The sequence below is a fragment of the Amphibalanus amphitrite genome, unplaced genomic scaffold (assembly GCF_019059575.1).
Source record: "Amphibalanus amphitrite isolate SeventyFive unplaced genomic scaffold, NRLGWU_Aamphi_draft 000277F_arrow, whole genome shotgun sequence".
In the NCBI taxonomy this organism is placed as follows: Eukaryota; Metazoa; Arthropoda; class Thecostraca; order Balanomorpha; family Balanidae; genus Amphibalanus; species Amphibalanus amphitrite.
Window position 1 is genome coordinate 272,040 of NW_024881772.1, and position 22,895 is coordinate 294,934.

General features: G+C 51.2%; 1 protein-coding gene across 1 annotated transcript in view; it reads left to right on the top strand.

Moving 5' to 3' along the window:
- The first annotated feature begins 2,109 nt into the window (after nt 1-2,109).
- The window catches only part of LOC122387208 (SH2B adapter protein 1-like), a 367,382-nt gene continuing 346,596 nt past the window's right edge, over nt 2,110-22,895 (top strand). Inside the window, exon 1 of the mRNA XM_043377161.1 lies at nt 2,110-2,215. The gene's annotated coding sequence lies outside the window, so the exon portion shown is untranslated. The remainder of the gene's footprint in view (nt 2,216-22,895) is intronic.

The following is a 22,895-nucleotide window of genomic DNA, read 5'->3' on the forward strand; positions in this document are numbered from 1 at the left end:
GCTGGATGTCGGATATGCCCGCATGTTCCGACGTCTAGCCGAGGTCCAGCCGACGTCGGGCCGACGTCGGACCGAGATCAATTGCTGAGGTCCAGCCGACGTCGGGCCGACGTCGGGGCGACGTCGGACCGACATCGGCCGCTGTTTTGACCGTTAAAATAATATAAAATACATGTTTCATGTTTCATAAAGAGCTTCTGTATTCAAAATATCCTCAGGAAACTCAAATCTTCCTCCACACCGCAACCCCCTGATCTGGACTGGACGGGAAACTTTATCCCATTTGGGATTGCCCGTAAGCCGAGCTCGCCCGTAGCCGGGTGCGGTGAGTGCTTGGGGGCTGCTCGGCCTATCCTTTGGTCAGGCTCAGCCCCGGCAACTCACCAAGGCCGGGCCCAGTTCATATAGAAAGGCCAGTCGGCAAGTGTCACTTTGCCAAAGTGCCACTTATCAAAGGGACACTTTGGGAAACGTTGGTGCAGGTGTGTAAGTCTAAGAGTGGCTATATGAATCCATTGTGGGGTCGCCCTTCCCAACAAGTGTCACGTAACAGCAATGGGACCAGGGACTCTATGAACTGGACCCAGGGTGCTCGCCAAGAAGACCAATGTCTCCATCCTATCATCCTTCCGGCTCTGAAATGGTCTTGTCAGACCGAAAGGGCATAACCCAACAAAACAAACGAAAGTCGCTATCTGCCTGCGTGGTGTAGTGGTTAGCGCACTGACCTCGCGTTCAAATGACACGTGGTTCGTATCCCATCGCCGGCTGATGCTTTTGGCGTGTTGTCCCAGTAAACGTGCCGACGTCGGCGACTGGGGGGCTCGAATCCCGCCGCCGGTTGATATTTTTGGCGCGTTGTCCCAATAAACATGCCGACGTCGGCCCCGTCGGTCCAACGACGAACGATCTCGTCAACCTCGGCAAACGACCTCGGCCCGACGTCGGCTCGACGTCGGCTGGACTTCGGCTGGACGTCGGAACATGCGGGCATATCCGACGTCCAGCCGATGTCGGGCCGAGGTTGAACCGACGTTGGGCCGACGTCGGGCCGAGCCTCGGCCCGACGTCGGGCCGACGTCGGCATGTTTACTGGGTTACTCCTATGTAGGGATTTTCAGCGGATTCCTAGGGGTCCGGCGAATCTGTCGCTGGAACTATGCTGCCCTCTAGCGGAAAAAGTATTAGGTGAAGGGCTTAACGGATTGCACCACGCGACTCTACGCCCCAATTTACCCCTATGTAGGGATTTTCAGCGGATTCCTAGGGGTGGGGCGAATCTGTCGCTGGAACTTTGCTGCCCTCTAGCGGGAAAAGTATTAGGTGTAGGGTTTAACTGATTGCACCACGCGACTCTACGCCCCAAGTTACCCCTATGTAGGGATTTTCAGCGGAAACATAGGGGTCCGGCGAATCTGTCGCTGGAACTTTGCTGCCCTCTAGCGGGAAAAGTATTAGGTGTATGGTTAAACGGATTACACCACGCGACTCTACGCCCCAAGTTACCCCTATGTAGGGATTTTCAGCGGATTTCTAGGGGTCCGGCGAATCTGTCGCTGGAACTTTGCTGCCCTCTAGCGGGAAAAGTATTAGGTGTAGGGCTTAACGGATTGCACCACGCGACTCTACGCCCCAATTTACCCCTATGTAGGGATTTTCAGCGGATTCCTAGGGGTGGGGCGAATCTGTCGCTGGAACTTTGCTGCCCTCTAGCGGGAAAAGTATTAGGTGTAGGGCTTAACGGATTGCACCACGCGATTCTACGCCCCAAGCTACCCTTATGTAGCGATTTTCAGCGGATTCCTAGGGGTCCGCGAATCTGTCGCTGAACGTCAATGTCAATAATTCGCTAAGTATACAGACGTCCTGTTTGTTATAGGTATCTTGGATTTCAGTATCCTGAGGATAGAAGCATGGAAAGGTGTCCAGACGTAAATATGCGGTTTTTATATAGCCATATACGGCCTTGATATACCCCGCGTTCGATGTCTCTCGGACGACGAAGATTCTACGTCGTCCGACCAATCGCGTTCAAGGTTAGCGGGGGCTCGGCTGCGGTTATGGAACGTGATTGGCCGGACGGCGTAGAATCTTCGCCGTCCGAGAGACATCGAACGCGGGGATAGCCTTGGTCCGGCCACCGTCCGACAAATTCAAGAGCCGGTTGAGGTGTATCGTTTTTATAAATATTTTTGGGTGACTGCTCTCAGAACAAGTGAGTTTTATCAACACATATTTTTGCATGATTCGTATCTTATTCACGAACCAGCAAGCCATATCGGAGAGGAAAAAGCAGTTGTTAATATCGCTTCCTCAGTTAGGGGAATGTGGGGTAAGACGGACACCCTTTGGAGCCATTTTTCGGCCTGTAAGAAACAACATCATAGAAACGGGCAACTGAGTGAAACCTTTTTTAGACATTTCACTTCCATTTGCCAGAAGATGAGACTTAGAGCTGATTCAACAAATAGACTGCAGCTATTTTTGCAAAACCTTGCAAAAACCTGTCTTACCCCACTCCATGGGGTATGACGGTCACATGGGTAGCAGGGGCGGATCCAGGAATTTTTGGGAGGGGGGTGGCAAGTCAAAATAGGGGTGACATGGCAATCCGGGGGCGCTTCATATGAAGGGGCGCCAAACTGTCGTCAAAATCGAGGGTCGTCAAACCCGCGCTGTGCTGGGGGATGTTGTCATGCCCCCCCTCAGTTTTTATGCAAATATCTGGAAAACAGCTGTGCGCAGCGCCCCCGTTTTTAACACACCTTATCATGCATCTTTTCTGCACATGTTGTAAAAATGTGAGGCCCGGGTCATGCAACGTCAGGTCACCAGGTCGGACGCTGGTGAAAACAGGGCGCCAGAGGGCATATTAGTCACGTGACATTTGGAACTTTTCCCCCTCCGTGGGCCTTCTACATGCTAAAAGTCGCGTGTGAATTTCACGAACCTTGATCAGATCGCCCCAGGCGCCCTGTTTTCACCGTCGTCCACCAGGTCATCGTAAGTGACAACCTCAGAAAGGTAAAATGCTCACCATTGCTATTCCGAATGAATGATCGCTTTTAAACTGTCAGCGATTGATGAAAGCAACAATATTCATGAAATGTATACCGTAAACAGGGTTGACTTTGCCATGTTTTCAACTTAAGATGCTTGTATTATTAAAACTTGTTAACATATTGGGATGACTCTATGTTCAAAACATGGATGAAGATTGGCTCTTTTGGTTTTGCTATTATTGTATTTATATCTTGCCTGAAAATATAGTTTTTTAAAGAAAATGAGTTGTGGCAAAGTTAAACCGAAAAAGGGGTGACTGCCACTACAGTGTTCTAAAATTGGATATTGGTTGGGTGTGCCGATGAAGAAAAAAAAAATCCAAGGATGAGAAAAAAGGAAGTAAATAACTGAAGTATTTTTGCACAATGGTGCCCAATGCCAATTTTGCACAATGCCAATTTTTATTCCAACTGATAAACTAGGATTTCATGTCAGGATCTTGACAGGGTGTGAAACAAAAGGATGTGGGTGCATCAACTATCAAGTGACGTGTAAACTGGCTGTTGGGACTACATGAAACTTTTTTCAAAGATGAAGTAATGTCGGTCATTCATATTTCAGGGATGAAAATATTTTCCCCATTAGGTGTGATTTGCCACCAAAAAGTCTGAAAAATGGAGCACTGTGCCACTATGCCAAGCAATGGCTTTTTAACGCTAACAAATATTTCCCAAACATTTTTTTCAGTTTTATGGGGAAGGGGAACCATCCTTAATTGCTTAATTTGGGAAAAATATAAAGCCATTTGATGATGTTCGCTCTTAAATGATGTACAAAAAGGAGAGATACATTGCTTTTTATAATACATTATACTTGTTGAAAATAATTGACATTTTATAGTAAAAAGAAAATGAAAAATGGTTCAGAATAGAGAAATAAGTGAGAAATATGATTATATCGGTACTCTATGACCTTGCCGCTTTCTTCCAGTGGCATTCAGAGGATCAGAAAGAGGACGTTCTTGTGGCAACTTTCCGGCACCCTTATTACCAGCGTTTTGATCTATAAAATGGTACATATTTCTTCAGCCAGTCATACTGGCCAACTCAGGAAATGTATATGATCTTGGAATAAGGATGTGCTGAAAAAATTGGCCCAGCTTCATCCATTGTTTTATTTTGGCAGTTTTTTGCTTTTCTATACTACCACTGTGCATTTCTGTGCTAATTTTTAATATATATGTAGACTTTAACTTTCTAAAAACCAATTTGGAGATCAAAATGATGCTACCTTTTTTTTTAATTGCATCGGACAAGTGTTTCATTTTTGCATTGATAACATGGTGGCAAAGTCACCCCATGTGGCCTGCGATTCACTTGGAAAAATCTCCACCAAAAATTTTAGCTAAATGAAGTGACAAATGCCAGTTTTGTTGGATATGCTAACCATGGATTAGGTATTCCATGGATTAGGATTAGGATTAGGAATACTTCATCCATATGCTAACTAAACAGCATTGTCATGATCAACCATCAGGGGTGGATTTTTATATCAAGTTGGGGTTCCACGTGCCACGGGCGTAGGAACGTCATGAAAGTGGGCGGGCCACCCTGTTGAGGGGCTTCCTTTTCCAGGGGGCCTCCTATTTTCAGAGGCCTCCAATTTTTTCATCGTACTGCTTTCAAGTATGACCTCCAAATCTAGCTTCTGAGATCGGGCAGATGTACCCAGGGGCTAGGGGCGTAACCGCTGAAGCGAACAGCGCGGAAAGTCCGCACTATTTTTAAAAGTTATTCCCCTCTCCGATTTTTTTTTTACTTAGAATCTATTTGTCTTAAACGGCGCATGACCCCTGAAACCCCTTATACAAATGTCTTCCTCGTTTCCCAGGCGCCCCTAGCTCCATAGGCGCCCCTCTTTGGCATATAAGCACCCTATATTCATCATCAGAAACATCCCTATATGACCAACAGGCGCCCCTTGTTGCATAAAATGTGCCCTTGTCTTAGGCGCCACTCTTTTATTGACATTGGAGGCGCCTCTCTTTGCCATGCCGGCGCCCCTGTTTCGTATGAATGCACCCCTATGGCATTGATAGGCGCCCCTCATAAGAGCTATTGCATGTGGACGCCCATATACGTAGGCCTCGGAGGCGCCCCTTCATTGCATGTAGGTGCCCTTACTGCCTCAGAGCCGCTCCTCTTTGGCATGCAGTGCAGACGCCCGTCTTTCGTACGGAGGAGCCGCTATGGCATTGGCAGTCGCCCCTCAATTGCATGTCGACACCCTAGTAGGCATCATATGTACCGTCTTTCGCAATCAGACACCCCTATGAGCATCACAGGCGGCCGTACTGGGCATCGCAGGCGCCATGGGCGTCGAAAACGGAGGGACAGGGAGACGCGTCCCCCCGGTTGAGGAATCCGAGCCGAGGGGCAAATCCCCCAAAATAAACACCCGAGGATGCTTAAAAATGACTATTTTCAGAAAAGTAAACTCCGACCGTCTCCGGCTTCAACCCCGCAGTTGTGCAGACTTACACTAAATTTCCAGCTTCAAGGAAACAAGCTGCACGGTTGATGCAGGACCACAAAACTTAGAGGCTGCTTGACTCGGTGACCCGACCTTAGGTGTTCTGACCTCTTACATGCTACAAGGCTTGCAAAGGCTGTGTTTTAGGGCTGTATTTTGACAAATGTTCTTGCCATTAGTCATTACAGCAGTCAAAAAGAGAGATTGTGGCTGTAATATCTCCCCTCCTCCTACACGGGCATATGAATGCATTATGTATCAGATTCAGATTGGTGGCATGCGTCAACATTTGGTACACCTAAATGGGACTTAAAAATCATTTTTTCTTTTACTCAGGTTATTCCATGTAATTTCGCATTGAAAAAGGCTCCTCAATGGGGTCGAAATATTTGCCATCATTTAAATAAAAAATACATTTACTCTTGAGACACTGAAAAGTATACCATTAAATTGGTACACCCTAAAAGAAGAGCAGCGGCTTTGTCCCTAATTGTGTCAAATTGAATCGGACTTCAGATGTGTACTGTAAAAAACCGGCTTGTATGACCTTTAACACAGATAGTGTATTGGGCTAAGGGTGCGGCGGCAATACCTACTTTTGGGTTTTAAGTCTGCCGATATGTCCCCCCCCCCCCCCAGTCAAAAATCCATGGCGACGACCCTGGCAGGCGCCGTTCTCTTGCACACAGGCGGGCGCCCCTTTTCCTATGAATTCATATCAATTATCAACTCTCTTGCGCATGTAGGAGCCCTTATCACCTAAGCGCCGGCGTTGGACTGTTATATGCAGAGGGCGGCATGAGACTTATCAGAGCTAAAGCGTTAGAACTTGCCAGGCGCCTTCATAAGCCCTGTGTGGTTCTTAGAGACATCACGATGCTCTCAGACGCAGGTGGGGCCCTCGGAGTCGACAGTGTCAGTGTGGGACCTTCAGAGTCGCCGATGGGTGCCCGACAGATGTGGACCCTAAGGGACGCCGGTATGGGACATAAGAGCTCAGTGAGAGCTTGTGTGGTGCCTTCAGTGGCCTTTGAAGCCGTTAAACATCAACATGGTGCTCTCAGGCGCCGGTGAGTCCTCAGAGTCACCGGTGTGGGGCCTTCAGAGCTCAGAGATACTGGTGTGGGGCCCTCAGAGGTGTCGGTGTGGGTCCTTCTGATGCACCTATAGAGCCTCGAGATGCATAGGTGTGTGGCCCATTGAGGCGTCGGTGTGGGGACTGGGGACCCCAGAGCCACCGATGTAGGGCCTTAACCCGGCAGTTGCTGGGGTATTTCGCCACCCACCGTTTGCTGGGGGAGCCGATAACTCGAGTCAATAGGCGCAGCGAAACGCACGAGGCGGCAGACGAAAGAACGCGACGAGACGGTTCAGATGAGTACTTTAAAGTTGAATTTTGAGGTCACAGGTCAGGTCAAGGTCAGGTCAAACACCTGAAATCGGGCTTTCAGTAGCATGGACTTCAGGACTTCGCAATGGGCGCCTCTCGTCATAAACTCTGTCAAAACGGTGCACAATCCATCATATAAGGCCTACAAGAGTGTCAGCTCCATGCAGGGGTCAGTCAAGCATAGGTCAGGGTCAAGGTCAGGTCAACCGGGCAGGCACATATCCCCGAAAATCAAAACTGATATTCGCAGCCTGTGATACATGTTTTATGGGTAATTTGGGGCGTAGAACACGATGGTGACATTCATTTTATCATATGTGTACGTGTTTGGCTAAAAAAGTTCAATTTAAGAAATGCATGCATCATAATCGTGAAGTAGTCACGAGCAATTGCCAAGATTCAGTTCAAGATTTTGGAAAATGCCGAACGATAATCAATAATCGAAGATAGCCATTTGATTCTTCATGGTATTGGCAGTCTAATGGCGTTTACGTCATGTCTATATGTCTATTCTGTGATTTTATATGATTTTTTGAACATATGCCGTTTTTGGTCGAAAACTCAGAAATCATGACGTCACTAAAACCTCGATATCTCAAAAAACTTCCGACCGATTTTTTTGAAACTTTGTCACAATAAACTTCAATCAATTCCCTACAGGTACCCAAAATTTGGCGCGCCTGCGGCCGCCGTTTTTATGCTATGGCCCGGCGAAAAAAGTGGGGGCGTTTAACGTCCCCCCCCAGCAACTCGCGGGTTAACCCGCGCCCGGCTGGGGGTCCTGGATTTCCACGCCCTGCTGGGGGGGGGTGTGTTTGAACACCCCCCCTTGTAACTCGGCTCCTGGGCCACGTAGCGATACGCGGAAGGCGGCGTTCGAAAGAGCGTCAAAAATAATGACGAAATCACTTCGGTCAATTTTTTGGTCAGGTCAAAGGTCAGGTCACCAGAGGTCATTGAAGGCAAAATTTCGCCGATTTCCAGGTAAAATGTTGAAAATTTCTAAGAAGCCAACGCATAACTCGAGAACTGATAGAGCTACAGCGCCGCGGTAAAGCGCATTCGATAGCCCTATTAAAGCCCTTTCTGAGTAATTCTCTCAGATTTGACCTAACGTCAACGGTTTGCCTGCAGGGGGCAAAAACTGCAAAAATAACCGATTTTTTCGGAAATAGTTTTTCTGCAATAACTTTTGACCCAAGCCTTGTACGAGCTTACTTTTACCGGCATTGTGTTCCTCTCGTCAAGACGCATCGAATGAACTATAAGTTGACCTTGAAAGGTCAACTTGAAAATTTGACCTCAGGTCAAGGTCATGACCTGACCGGAAAGGGTCATATTGCATATCAGTCGATCCGTATCGTCAAGCTGAACACATCTAAGGCGTTTTCATCGCTCTAGTATGCCTCTATCAAAAGTTATTTGCGAAAAACTGTTAGATACCATTCGTGACCTAAGATGACCTCAGGGCATAAACAAGGGTCACGGACACCATTTTCATGTTCAGTGTGTCTAAAACACTTGTAATTCGGTGTTTGGGAGTGTTTATAATGTCTTTTGTCCAAAAGAGGCGCATTTCAATTTTCTCCCATTGACTTATAATGGGGAGGTCGCAAAATTGACCAGAGGCCTCTTGCACCAAACTACCTACCTAGGTAAATTCAGATTTTACCTAGATTCTCTTGCACCAAACTACCTACCAAAAAACGCTACCGTGAAAATTTACCTAGAAATTCTACCGAGCGGCATAAGAACTTACCAATTGTTAAAGTCCGACCGGCTGTTTTCCTCTTGCACCGAAAGTCGGAAAGAAGTACTCGCGGAGGAATTTTTGACGGTTTGACGGTAAATGCGGGCTTCCAAAATAACTAGCAAAACCTTAGGTAAAATGATTCAATTAGTAACAATAGGCACAACACATGATCATCCACGGGTACTTTTATGTAAATTAGGCATCACAAAATGTTTAGACAATGATAAATCAATGTTTTATGAGTGAATAATAATATAATTGACCAAATGCTCCATGGGTTCACAGAGGTGCTTCTCCGTACCAAGGCGATAAACCTCCGTAGCAGAACAGCCAGGTTGAAGACTCACTCGTTGCCATGGAAACGAAGCTTATTTGTTCAAGTAATTTAATGTCAAAATAACTTCTATCGGTATTTACGTAAATGAAAAATGATTTCATAATACCAAAATGTATATTAATAAAAACAATATCCATTTAATTGTTTTATTTAGTTACTATTTGTTTGCGCCCACAAATAATTCGTCGCCAAACAGCCAATCAAAACAAATCCTAAAAACGCGAGCTGTCAACTTTACCTAGGTAGGTAGGTAGGATGGTGCAAGAGAAGTTACCGCCGTAGGTAGTTTCACTAGGTAGGTATTTTGCCGATTCTACCTAGCTAGGTATTTTGGTGCAAGAGGCCTCTGACCTTACATAGGCGGCGGAACGATTTGAGACAAGGGGGGCACCAGCTCAAGGAGCCAAACCTAGGGTACCCCCAAACCCTGTTTTCTCATCGGATTTAGGCCACTTATTTTTCGTCACAGCTCTGACACGATGATTTTTTATTTATTTATTTTTTACTAAACGAAAATGGCAGCTCACCCCCGTATGTGTGGTTAACTTAAACCCGCGCCCTGCTGAGGGGGGGGTGTTTGAACACCCCCCTTGTGGTTTTTCGTGAATATCTCAAAAACGGCGGCGCGGAGCGCCGCCGTTTTTGGTACACTTTATCATACATCGATTCTACACATGTTGTGAAAATTTCAGACCAAGGTCAGGTCACCAGGTCACTTGAAGTGACCTCACCTCATAAAGTTTCAATGTCTGTCATAGCTACACCGAGTGACCGATCGCTTTGAAACTTTCAGTGATTGCTAAGAGCAATAGCATGTACAAAATGTTTATCTCAGAATTTTGATATCGATGACCTAAGATCAGGTCAATTTTGCGACCTCCCCATTATAAGTCAATGGGAGAAAGCTGAAATGCGCCTCTTTTGGACGAAAAACATTATAAACACTCCCAAACACCGAATTACAAGTGGTTTAGAGATACACTGAACATGAAAATGGTGTCCGTGACCCTTGTTTATGCCCTGAGGTCATCTTAGGTCGCGAATGGTATCTAACAGTTTTTCGCAAATAACTTTTGATAGAGGCATACTAGAGCGATGAAAACGCCTTAGATGTGTTCAGCTCGACGACACGGATCGACGGATATGCAACATGACCCTTTCCGGTCAGGTCATGACCTTGACCTGAGGTCAAATTTTCAAGCTGACCTTTCAAGGTCAAGTTATAGTTCATTCGATGCGTCTTGACGAGAGGAACTTGATGCCGGTAAAAGTAAGCTCGTGCAAGGTTTGGGTTAAAAGTTATTGCAGAAAAACTGTTTACGAAAAATCGGTTATTTTTGCAGTTTTTGCCCCCTGCAGGCAAAACCGTTGAAGTTAGGTCAAATCTGAGAGAATTACTCAGAAAGGGCGTTAATAGGGCTATCGAATGCGCCTTTCCGCGGCGCTATAGCTCTATTGGTTACCGAGTTATGCGTTGGCTTCTTGGAAGTTTTCGACATTCGACCTGGAAATCGGCGAAATTTTGCTTTCAATGACCTCTGGTGACCTGACCTTTGACCTGACCGAAAAATTGACCAAAGTGATTTCGTCATTATTTTTGACGCTCTTTCGAACGCCGCCTTCCGCGTATCGCTACGTGGCTCAGGAGCCGAGTTACAAGGGGGGTGTTCAAATACCCCCCAGCAGGGCGTGGAAATCCAGGACCCCCAGCCGGGCGCGGGTTAAGCTGATCCTCAAGTACCTATGTGTTTGTCTCTTCCTTATTCTCGTTTGATAAATTCCATTAATCCTACATGTATCAAATTACCAAGAAGCCATCGCAGTTCTAATCAGTGGCGAATCCCAGGGGGGAGGTCACATGGGTCATGACTTTGGGCCTGGGGTCACCACATGCCTGCCAGGAGCACCACAGGCCTGACAGCCGACAGGGGCACCACAGGCCCGCCAGGGGTACCACAGGCCTGTCAGTGGCACCACAGGCCTGTCAGGAGCACCATCGGCCTAGCAAAAGCACTACAGGTCTTCCAGGGGCACCACAGACCTGCCAGGGGCACCAGAGGCCTGCCAGGGGCACTATCGGCTTCGCAGGGGAACCACCGGCCTCGCAAGGGCACCATGGGCCTGTCAAGGGCACCACATGCCTGTCGTTGGCACTTTAGGATTGTCAGGGGCACCACAAACTTGTCAAGGGCACCACAGACCTGCCAAGGCCCAGGGACATCACAGGCCTAGCAAGGACACCACAGGCCTGTCAGGGGCACCACGGCCTGTCAGGGCCCATGGGCACCTATAAGCCATGTGCAGGGCCCACCATAGGCTTGTCAGGGGGCAGGGTAGGTAGGTACCACAGTCTTTCCAGGGGCACCAGCGCCCTAGCAGGGGCACCAGTCATCACACGACTAACCAAAAATAAAGAAAATAAAAACTGAAAAAAGGGCACCACCAAAATTAAGTAGCCGAAATCCGTTGATGTTTTAATTTTGGGTATAGGTAGGGGCACCACTTCGATTCATGACCCTCCCCTTGGAGTTTTCCCGAATCCGCCCCTGGTACTAATACATCAAATTTAAGGGGGGCACCTTGCTATTGGTGCCCCCCTTGCAGAATTCAAGGGGGGGGGGCACGGTGCCCCGGTGCCCCCCGTTCCGCCGCCTATGTGACCTTAGGTCATCGATATCAAAGTTCTGAGATATACATTTTGTACATGCTATTGCTCTTAGAAATCGCTGAAAGTTTCAAAGCGATCGGTCACTCGGTGTAGCTATGACAGACATTGAAACTTTTTATGAGGTGAGGTCACTTCAAGTGACCTGGTGACCTGACCTTGAATGACCTTGGTCTGAAATTTTCACAACACGTGTAGAATTGATGTATGATAAGGTGTACCAAAAACGGCGGCGCGGAGCGCCGGCGTTTTTGAGATATTCGCGAAAAACCACAAGGGGGGGGGGTGTTCAAACACCCCCCCAGCAGGGCGCGGGTTAAGAGACAGTGGTATGACCCTCAAAGGCGCCGGTGTGTGGCGCTCATAAACACTGGTGTGGAGCCATCACGGGCGGGTGGGGAGCCGTTAGAGACCGGAAAGGGCCCTTAGATGCCTACAAGGAGCCTTCAGAAGCCGGCGTGGCACCCTTATGGAGATGAGCGTGTCTACTTAGGAGCCCTTGATGTGCTCTCATGAGCTCTGTGGGGCCCTAACAAGCCGAAATATGGCCCGAGTTCTTTTTTCAACGGCCAGTTGCCGCCACCTGGCTCTTCGGGCTATTATTCTCAGGCGCCTCCTCTGCCTAGATTGAATAGAAGGGCTTCTCAGACCATCAGTCTCGGAGGCCTATTCTGGACACCATCAGTCTCAGGGGCCTCCTTTTGCAAGTATTGATAGAAGGGCCTCTCAGATCAACAACCTCAGCGGCTTGCTCTGGCTAGTATAAAAAGAAGAGCCTCTCAGATCATTAATTTCAGGGTCTTCTCTTGGCTACTTATGAATAGGAGGGGCTCTCAGACCCTCAATTTCAGGGACCTCCTCTGCCGATTATGAATAGTAGGGCCTCTCAAACCACCAGTCTCAGGTGCCTCCTCTGGCCAGTATGAAAAGAAATGCCTCTCAGACCATCAGTCTCATGGACCTCCTCTGGCTAGTATAAATAGAAGGGCCTGTTAGACCATCAATCCCAGGGGCCTCTACTGGTTAGTATAAATAGAAGAGCCTCTCAGACCATTAACCCGGTAGTTGCTGGGTGTGGTGGTCTGTATCGGGCTTGGGCGGCCCGTGCAACGTGCCGTGCGGTACCGTTGGACGGCGGTGACCTTGTACCGTCACGTGACCGCCTGAGGTGGCGTGACCGGCCGCGCGGCTGAGCCGCGCGGCCGGCGCGGGGGACCGGCAGTTGACCGGCGAGTGGCATTACGGCTGGACTGTGCTTCGTGCGTGAGCGAATACATCTCCTGTGCGTATGGACAGTGAGGCGTGTTGCTGAGAGGCCACACCGCCACATGGCGCAGCCGGCTCTGGACCTCGCATGATTCAGATAAGTAACTATGCCGCGTGAAGAGGACATGGCAGTGGTCGGCGTGAGTGGGCACGGCTGGCTCGGGCGAGCCACTCAGCCAGAGAAGCTGGATCTGTCGACCGACCGAGGGGACGCCTTCAAGGTATGGAAGGAGCGATGGGAGGACTATGTGCTCCTTTCGGGTATCCGGAACATGGAGCCACGTGTCCAGATGGCGGCCTTGAGAGCGTGTCTTTCCGACGATACGCTGAGAGTCGTCAGGAATATGGACATCGAGGAGTCCCAGAGGAACGACATTTCCACCGTCATCACTCACCTGGAGGCCTACGCCATCGGGCAAGTAAATGAGGTGCTGGAGAGAAAGCGGTTTAATTCCAGAGTTCAGGCTGAGGGCGAGACCTTTGATGACTTTTTAACGTCTCTCCGCGATCTGTCTCGTTCATGTAACTTTTGCCGGTCATGCAATGAGTCACTGATCAGAGATAGGATTGTGATAGGACTGAGGTGTGCAGACACTGTTCAAAAGCTCTGCGCAGTCCCAAACCTGTCTCTGGCGTCCGCTATCTCTCTTTGCAGGGCCCAGGAGGCTGCACGCAGAGACGTCGGAGAAATTCGCGGCCCCGACAACTCTTCTCGCCAGATCAGCGCCACGGGAGCATGGAGCGAGGAGCCGGCACCGGCATCGTGCTGCGCCTGCAGCCGGGGAGCTGCGGGTCGACCCCAGACAACTCGTAGGCGGCGGTCCGACGAGGCAAACTCGAGCACACCGTCGGAATGCCGCACCTGTGGCCGGCAGAGACCTCATCGCCGGGAGGCTGACTGTCCAGCGCTGCGTGCCGAGTGCCACCGATGCGGCAGGATCGGACACTTCGCCGCTGTCTGCCGCGTTCCGCGACCGGAAGAACACCGGACCCGTAACCGCAGCACAAGTCCTGGCAGAGGTCGTCCTTCAACGTCAGCTATTATCGCCTCAGCTTCAACAGAAGGTGCGCCGAGGATCACCGTAAGCGCCAAAGCGAGCCGTACTTCGCTAGTGTCGGCACTTCCAGACACGGGCGCCGACATCACGGTCGGAGGCGAGGACTTCTTGATCCAGGTGGGCGAATCTACCAAGACTCTCCGTCCGCCATCTCAACATCCACGAGCAGCTGACGGCACCGTCATCAGATCCGTAGGGGTCCTGCCGGTCCGTCTATCTCTCGGGAACGTCACGCTGGACGAAGATGTTCACATTCTACCTGGTGTCCGAGGGCTTCTGCTCTCCTGGCTGATCTCCAAGCAGCTTCGGCTGATCCCTGACGACTACCCGCGCCAGATTTCGATCCTGCAGGTAGCTTCGGCGTCAGCGGGGAACGATCGGCCCCGACCGGACGCCAATCATCGGGGTGGTGGGGCGCCACCGTCACGTGCCGGATCGCCATCTCTGAACAGCAGGGCACCACCCCCGCCTCTGCTGGAGGCGGGCACTGGAACGCCGCCTCCAGGTGCCGGAGCACGGCCTCTGGACACCGAGGCGCTGCCTCCGGACGCCGGAGCGAGGGGACCTCCATCAGGCACCGGAGCGCCATCCCCGGGTGCGGAGGCGCGCCCGCGAGGCGCTGAGCCGCCGGCACCGGTGGGTGCCTGTGCGCACGAGCCGGCGGCGGGCAGCGGAGCGCTGCCGGGTGCTGACGCGTCAGCGACGGCTGGGGATGCCACCAGATCGGCCGACGAGGCTCACTTGATGAAGGAGTTTCACCGAGTCTTCGACGGACACATCAGGACGATGCCTGGTGAAGAGTTTCACATCCACCTACGTGAGGACGCGCGTCCGTTCTGCGTGACAACACCGCGTCGCGTCCCGCTGTCTCTCCGCGATCAGCTGAAGAGTGAGCTGGATCGTCTCGAGTCTGAGCAGATCATACGCCGAGTGACCGAGCCGACTGAGTGGTGTGCACCCATCGTGGTGGCACCCAAGAAGGGAGGCATGGGTATACGACTCTGCGTGGATCTGTCCCACCTGAACCGGTTCGTCCGCCGTGAATTCTACCAAGCTCCGACCCCTGCAGAGCAAGTCGCGTCGATCGCGGCCTCACAGGCGTGCTGGTTCACGGTGTTCGATGCCCTCAAGGGGTACCACCAGTGCCCGCTGGCGGAGGACTCCCAACTTCTGACTACCTTCACGACGCCGTTCGGCAGATTCGCATTTCGGCGAGCCCCGTACGGCGTGACGTCCATCTCAGAGCACTACAACCGCCGGATGGACGAGGCTTTTGAAGGGATGTCCGACTTCAGGAAGGTTGTGGATGATGTCATCATATTCAGCCGCACCAGGGAGGCACACATGGAGCGCGTGCGTGAGTTCCTGGCGCGCTGTGAAGAGAAGGGAATCTCGCTGAATGCCAATAAACTGCAGCTGGCGCAACGAGCTGTCAAGTTCGCAGGGTTCATCGTATCTCAAGAGGGTTACCGGCCGGACCCGCAGCTCACGAGAGCGCTCTCGGAGTTCCCGACACCCAGCAATCTCTCTGAGCTGCGCGGATTTGTGGGACTGGTGAACCAGGTCGCGAGCTTTGTGGACGACGTCGCGGGTCTTCTAGCGCCACTCCGTCCACTCCTCAGCCCCCGCCGCGAGTTTCTCTGGGAAGAAACGCACCAGCGCGCCTTTGACGCAGCAAAGGCCGCTCTGTCCACAGTGCCTACGATGGCCTTCTACGATCCGGAGCGCCCCACCTCGCTTGCAACCGACGCCAGCCGTTTGAGAGGACTGGGCTTTGTCCTCCGTCAGCAGCAGCCGGACGGTACGTGGAAGGTGATCCAGGCGGGATCACGGTTCCTGTCCGACGCGGAGACGCGTTACGCGACGATAGAACTGGAGGCGCTGGCGGTGGCATGGGCGATAAAGAAGTGCCGCTTGTTCCTCGCCGGCCTCCCTTGCTTTCAGATCTGCACCGACCACCGACCATTGGTGCCCATCCTGAACAGTAAGACTCTGGATGAGATCGAGAACCCACGGTTGCAACGTCTTCGCATGAAAATAGGCGAGGTGGGATCGTTCACCGCCTCATGGATCCCAGGATCTCAGCACCAGGCACCAGATGCTCTCTCAAGATCGCCAGTGCAAGATCCAGAAAACGATGACGAGATCGGCGAGGATTCGACTGCGCCCGCGCTGTGCTCCATCATCGCCGTCGAGGTGGCCGAAACTCACCCCGACCTTCGCCTAGAAGAGGTACGCAGCGCCGCTGCGTGGGATCCGGAGCTACAGGCCCTTCAGGAAGTGATCCGGAATGGCTTCCCGGATGCCAAAGTGGAGCTGCCAGAACTGGTCAGACCGTACTGGCCAGTCCGCGAGCGGCTGTCAGTGGACGATGGACTGGCCGTCTGTGGATGCCGTCTGATCATCCCTGGAGCACTTCGGCGTCAAGTGCTTGAATCCCTGCACGATGGACACTTGGGAAGGGAGAGGACTAAGGCCAGGGCTCGCCAGATAGTGTTCTGGCCGGGCCTGGATCGAGATATTGAGAACGTCACCAGGAACTGTCGCAAATGCCAGCGTGAGCTGCCGTCACAGCAGAAGGAGACGCTGGTCCATCGCCCACCCGCTGCCAGGCCGTTCCAGCACCTGGATATCGATCTCGCCGAGCACGCCGGGAACAAGTATCTGGTGGCGGTCGACGGCTTCTCGGGGTGGCGTTTCGTCGAACCTCTTGGAAAGAGCGCTCCCACCCGACGGCTGACTGGTGCGTTGAGGAGCATCTTCTGCAGAGTAGGGGTGCCAGATACGATCTGGACCGATGGTGGACCTCAGTTTACGTCCAGCTCGTTTCGCCTTTTCACTGAGAAGTGGGGCATAATCCATCAAAAGTCGTCACCGCACTACCCACAAGCAAACGGGCGGGCTGAAGCTGCAGTCAAGTCTGCAAAGAAGCTGCTGAGGAGGTGCTGGGATGACCTCACGGGACAGCTGGACGACGAAAAGTGGACCCGTGGCGTCTTGCAACACAGGAACACTCCAGGGCCGAGCGGCCGCTCCCCAGCTCAAGTCGTCTTCGGAAGACCGATGCGAGACACCATCCCGGCGCACCGACGTAACTTCGCACCGGAGTGGCAGCGAGCCGCCGAAGACGCGGAGGCTCAGGCTGCCAGCAATCAAGAAAAGGTGGAGGTCGCCTACAATCAGACAGCGCGCGACTTGCCCGAGCTGTCCGTAGGGAACCAGGTCGCCGTACAAGATCATCGCACCGGAAGATGGGACCGATATGGAGTGATTGCCGACGTTGGTCCCTACCGCCGTTACTATGTTCGCCTGGCGGGAGGCCGGGTCCTCGTGCGAAACAGGCGGCACATCCGACGGCGGTACGGACACGCGACACCAGATCCGTCCCCTGCGGCGGAGGACCGACGCGGGGCTCCCATCGATGATCGCCGGACGGCTACTGCGACGAGCGGCGGGGCCAGTCTGTCGTCGCGCGAGACTGTGCACCACGCCCCTCCACCGCTACGTCGGTCGGAGCGCGTCCGCCGCCCTCCGCGCCGACTGATCGAAGAAGTTTAATTTCAGTTAGGTATGATTTCGTGCTCGCGTTCTTCGCACGTGAGGGGAGGTGTGGTGGTCTGTATCGGGCTTGGGCGGCCCGTGCAACGTGCCGTGCGGTACCGTTGGACGGCGGTGACCTTGTACCGTCACGTGACCGCCTGAGGTGGCGTGACCGGCCGCGCGGCTGAGCCGCGCGGCCGGCGCGGGGGACCGGCAGTTGACCGGCGAGTGGCATTACGGCTGGACTGTGCTTCGTGCGTGAGCGAATACATCTCCTGTGCGTATGGACAGTGAGGCGTGTTGCTGAGAGGCCACACCACCACACTGGGGTACCTATTTTGCCACCCATCGTTTGCTGGGGAGGGGGGGGGGGCGTTAAACGCCCCAGCCGATAACTCGAGAACCAATGGGCGCAGCGAAACGCACGAGGCGGCAGACGAAAGAACGCGACGAGACGCTTCAGATGAGTACTTTAAAATTGAATTTTGAGGTCACAGGTCAGGTCAAGGTCAGGTCATATACCTGAAATTGGGCTTTCAGTAGCATGGACTTCAGGACCTCGCAATGGGCGTCTCTCGTCATAAACTCTGTCAAAACGGTGCACAATCTATCATATAAGGCCTACAAGAGTGTCAGCTCCATATAGGGGTCAGTCAAGCATAGGTCAGGGTCAAGGTCAGGTCAACCGGGTAGGCACATATCCCCGAAAATCAAAACTGATATTCGCAGCCTGTGACACATGTTTTATGGGTAATTTGGGGCGTAGAACACGATGGTGACATTCATTTTATCATATGTGTACGTGTTTGGCTCAAAAAGTTCAATTTAAGAAATGCATGTATCATGGTCGTGAAGTGGTCACGAGAAATTGCCAAGATTCAGTTCAAGATTTTGGAAAATGCGAAACGATAATCAATAATCGAAGATAGCCATTTGATTCTTCATGGTATTGGCAGTCTAATGGCGTTTATGGCATGTCTGTATGTCTATTCTGTGATTTTATATGATTTTTATTTAACATATGCCATTTTTGGTTGAAAACTCAGAAATCATGACGTCACTAAAACCTCGATATCTCAAAAAATTTCCGACCGATTTTTTTAAAACTTTGTCACAATAAACTTCAATTAATTCCCTACAGGTACCCAAAATTTTTTATGCTATGGCCTGCCGAAAAAAGTGGGGGCGTTTAACGCCCCCCCCCCAGCAACTCGCGGGTTAATCTCAGGGGGCTTTTGTGGCCAGTATAAATAAAAGGGCCTCTCAGACCATCAGTCTCGGGGGCCTCCTTAGAACAGTGTGGATAGAGGGGCCTCCTCAGATTCACTATAGGACCTCTATGACCACCAGTCTCAGGGGCCTCCTGTGGCCAGTATGAATATAAGAGCCTCTCTGACCATCAGTCTCAGGGGCCTCTTCTGACTAGTGTGGATAGAGGGCCCTCCCAGGCCACCGGTTTCAGGGGCCTCCTGTGGCCAGTATGAACAGAAGGGCTTAACAGCCCATCAGTCTCAGGGGCCTCTTCTGCCTGGTGCCTCTCCGACCATCAGTCTCAGGGGCCTCCTCTGCCTAGTGTGAATATAAGGGCTTCACAGGCCATCAGTCTCAGGTGACTCTTCTGACTAGTGTGGATAGAGGGACCTCCCAGACCACAAGCCTCAGGGGCTTCCTGTGGTCAGTATGAATAGAAGGGCCTCTCAGTTAATCAGTCTCATGGGCTTCCTCTGCCTGGTGTGATTATAAGGGCCTCTCAGGTCATCAGTCTCAGGGGCCTCCTCTGACTACAGTGTAGATGGAGGGGCCTCCCAGACCATCAGTCTCAGGGGCCTCTTCTGACTATTGAGGATGGAGGGGCCTCCTCTGACTACTGAGGGTAGGGACTAGGGGGCCTCCCAGACCTCCAGTGTCAGGGGCCTCCCCAGACCAGTGTGGATATTGGGGCCTCCTCAGATCCACTAGGGCCCCTCAGGCCATAAGTCTCAGAGGCCTACGCTGACAAGTATGGATAGAGGGCCTCCTTGGACCCACTAGGGTCCCTTTGAGTCCGTGCGTGGGGATTCGTGGAACTTATTTTTACCGAGTTTGTTTATTCTGGAAGGTGACGACGTCCTCTCTACTCGAGACGGGAGGGCCTCGAGTAAAAAGTGTGTGTGGGGGGGGGGGGGGGCAAAACACATGGTTGGCCCCCACCTCAAAAAGTGGGTGGGCACTTGCCTACCTGCCCCCCCCGGTTCCTACGCCTATGGCACGTGCAACCCCAACTTTGAATTGTGCAACCCCAACATCAATTTGTGCAACCCCAACTTCAAAATTGAAATAAACCAGCGGTGTTAAAGGGACTATCCCACCTTTAACATGGGGTTTGAGTTGAGATAGCCAAGTTTGCGGCGAGGTTCAGAAACCTATATCTATCTAGGTTGCAACCCCCGCGGCCTCTTGGTGTTGAAGAAATTCGTTCCCTTCATTTGAAAATGGGCCTTGTACAAGGCCCTATCTTCAACATGGAGCGACCGTTAGTGTGACGTCACCTCGTTTAGTCATTCTGATTTAAATGGGTTTGTTCGTTGAAAAATCGCTTGAAACTTGGTCTGAACTTTGTTGTGGTGCCTACAGAGTAAAAAGAATCAGCTTTATGACAGTAATGTGGCCTGGGGAAGGAGGTAATTTTGGGCTGTGACGTCACATATTTGAAAGTTTGTGTTTGGAATATGGGAAGCCTAAGATGTTTAATGAAAAATAAATGCCAGAACCGTGTTCCTGGTCATCCAATCTATAAAGTCGGGCACAATTTAACTGGTTTTGACAACATTTTAGAAGGTGGGATAGTCCCTTTAACACGCGCACTGCAGCGGGTCTGAGCCGAACACGAACTGCAGGGGGGGGGTTGAAAACAACCCCCCTGAGATATCGAAAACGGCGCAACGTAGCGACAAGCGGTAAACGGCGTTGGATAGGTTGAGATGAGATCTACAAGAAATACTTAGATCATTTTTGGGTCAGGTCAAAAACGAGGTCAGCAGAGGTCACCAAACTCAAAGTGTTGCGATTTTTTAGCGATCTCGACATCCCTCCATATTTCCCGCTTTATCTCGGGAACTAGATGAGCTAGAAAGTTGCGAGAAAAAGCATTCGATAGCTGTTGAAACGCTCTTTCGCTAAGCTGTCCTCAGATTTGACCTAAGGTCAACGGTTCAGCCTATAGAGGTCATGTAATGTCAGATCAATATTGCAAATTTTCCGGAAATGTTTTTCTGCAATAACTTTTCTTCCCAAAGAGATGGAGAAATAATTCACACACCATCGTTCCTAGCTCGTCAAGGCGCATCGAATGGTATATAATATGACCTCGAAAGGTCAAGTTCAAAAGTTGACCTCAGGTCAAGGTCATGACCTGACCGAAATAGGTCATGTTGCATATCATTCGATCCGCATTGACGAGACAAACACGATAAACGTCAAACGGAGTCTCTATCTCTATTCAATTAAAAGTTATTGAAGAAAACCCGTTGGTGACCTCAGGTGACGTGAGATCGAGGTCATGTTAGGTCAAACATTGACCAAACTAGGTCAAGTTGCATCTTGATCGACGCGTCTTGATAAAATAAGCGGGATGGTGAAAGAATGACGTTTCTATGTCCCATACTTCTCGAGTTATGTCCGCAATTGCATGCCGGGCCCCAAAAAGTGACCTGACCTAAAGTCACAGAAATAAAAATTTCGAAATATAGAAAATGTTTCTTATGGTCTCCTAATATGTTTCTGAAAGTTTTATAGCATTCAGTCAAATGGTGTGGATGTAGCACAGCGTCAAACTTTGTATGAGGTGAGGTCACTTATCGTGACCTGGTGACCCGACCTTGCATGACCTAACACTAATTTTTTTTTCAGAGGTGATGTAAAATTGTTTGATGAACAGCTATACAAAGTTTCAAAGTCGTAGCTTCACTGGTTTTTGAGTTACAGCGAAAAAAACAGAGGGGGGGGGTTGAAAACAACCCCCCCTGCAGTGCGCGTGTTAAGAATCCGTCCGTTCTTTGCGCAGGTATACACAGAACAGAAATAGAATTGCCCTCAGTGCTGTATTGGGATGCAACAGCTTCGTCACCAACAGGTTGAGAGGTAGTCACCGTATCATTTAACGACCAGGCACAGTAATGATCAGGCACTAATCAAATACAGCTCATTGCTTTCTCTCTTACATCCAAGGAGGGGCTTACGGACAGCCCCTATAAATTCGCCGTGAAACGTGCACTGTAACGACAGGCACGATTACATTATACTTGTATCAGGTAAAGGGTGCATTAATGATGCATCGTGAACGGTATCAAAGACACACGTCTGATCTGTATCATATAATGCCCCGTCAGGATTTGGGTGCCAAAGAGGGTTAGGCGTTAATTTTGTCCGAGTGAGGCTCAGGAAAGGACCGCTAAGTCCGTTTCCTACACTCGGCGGCCACAAGCTGAAGCGCTACAGCCAGGAGAGCCGTGCAGTGCCACTCCAGAGGCTAGCGCGCATTGAGACCGACCCGGTCCAGACGAATGCTGAGACACGAGTGGCTACGAGAGACACGGACAGACTGGAGGTCACCGCGGGTCACGTGACATTCGAGCCACCGCCAATTACCGCGCCAGAGCACCGCGCCGGCGCAAACATACTGTCAGTGGCGGTCGCAGGGGGGGGGGGGGCATCAGGGCCATGGCCCCCCAAAGGCAAATCAGGGGGCCATCATACTCGAGGGCAGCGCTTTTCGAGGAGCGCTGTGGCCCGAAGGTTTGGACTTTGAATTGTGAAAAACGCCCGCCCGCCGCAAAACGCCAAACACCACAAAACGCGCAAAACGCACGCCCGAAACGCCAACGCAAAGATCGCGAAAAATAAACAAACGCCCGCCCGCCGCAAACCGCAAATAAAAAAAACGCAAAAACGCCGCAAAACAATAAAGCTGCCCGCATGGCACGCCCGCTAACCGCCAACCGGAAACGCCTAAAAATCGCCCGCCCGCCGCCAAAAGCAAACACCGCAAAAAAACAAACAAAAAAGCGGCCGCCAACCGCAAACAAATTTAACACCGCAAACGACGCAAAAAAAGAAAACCACCCGCATCAACCGCCCGCCCGCCCGTCGCAAAAGGCAAACACAGCAAAAAAAAAAACACAAAACGCCCGCCCGCCGCAAAACGTAAACACCGCGAAACGTGCAAAACGCACGCCCGAAACTCGCCAACGCAAACGGCGAAAAAAAATCGCCCGACCGCCGCAAACCAAAAAGGCCGAAACGCCGAAAAACATGGGCGTAACTTCGTATGTGGTTGGTATGGAGAGCTCCACACCAACTTGGAAGTTGGTGTG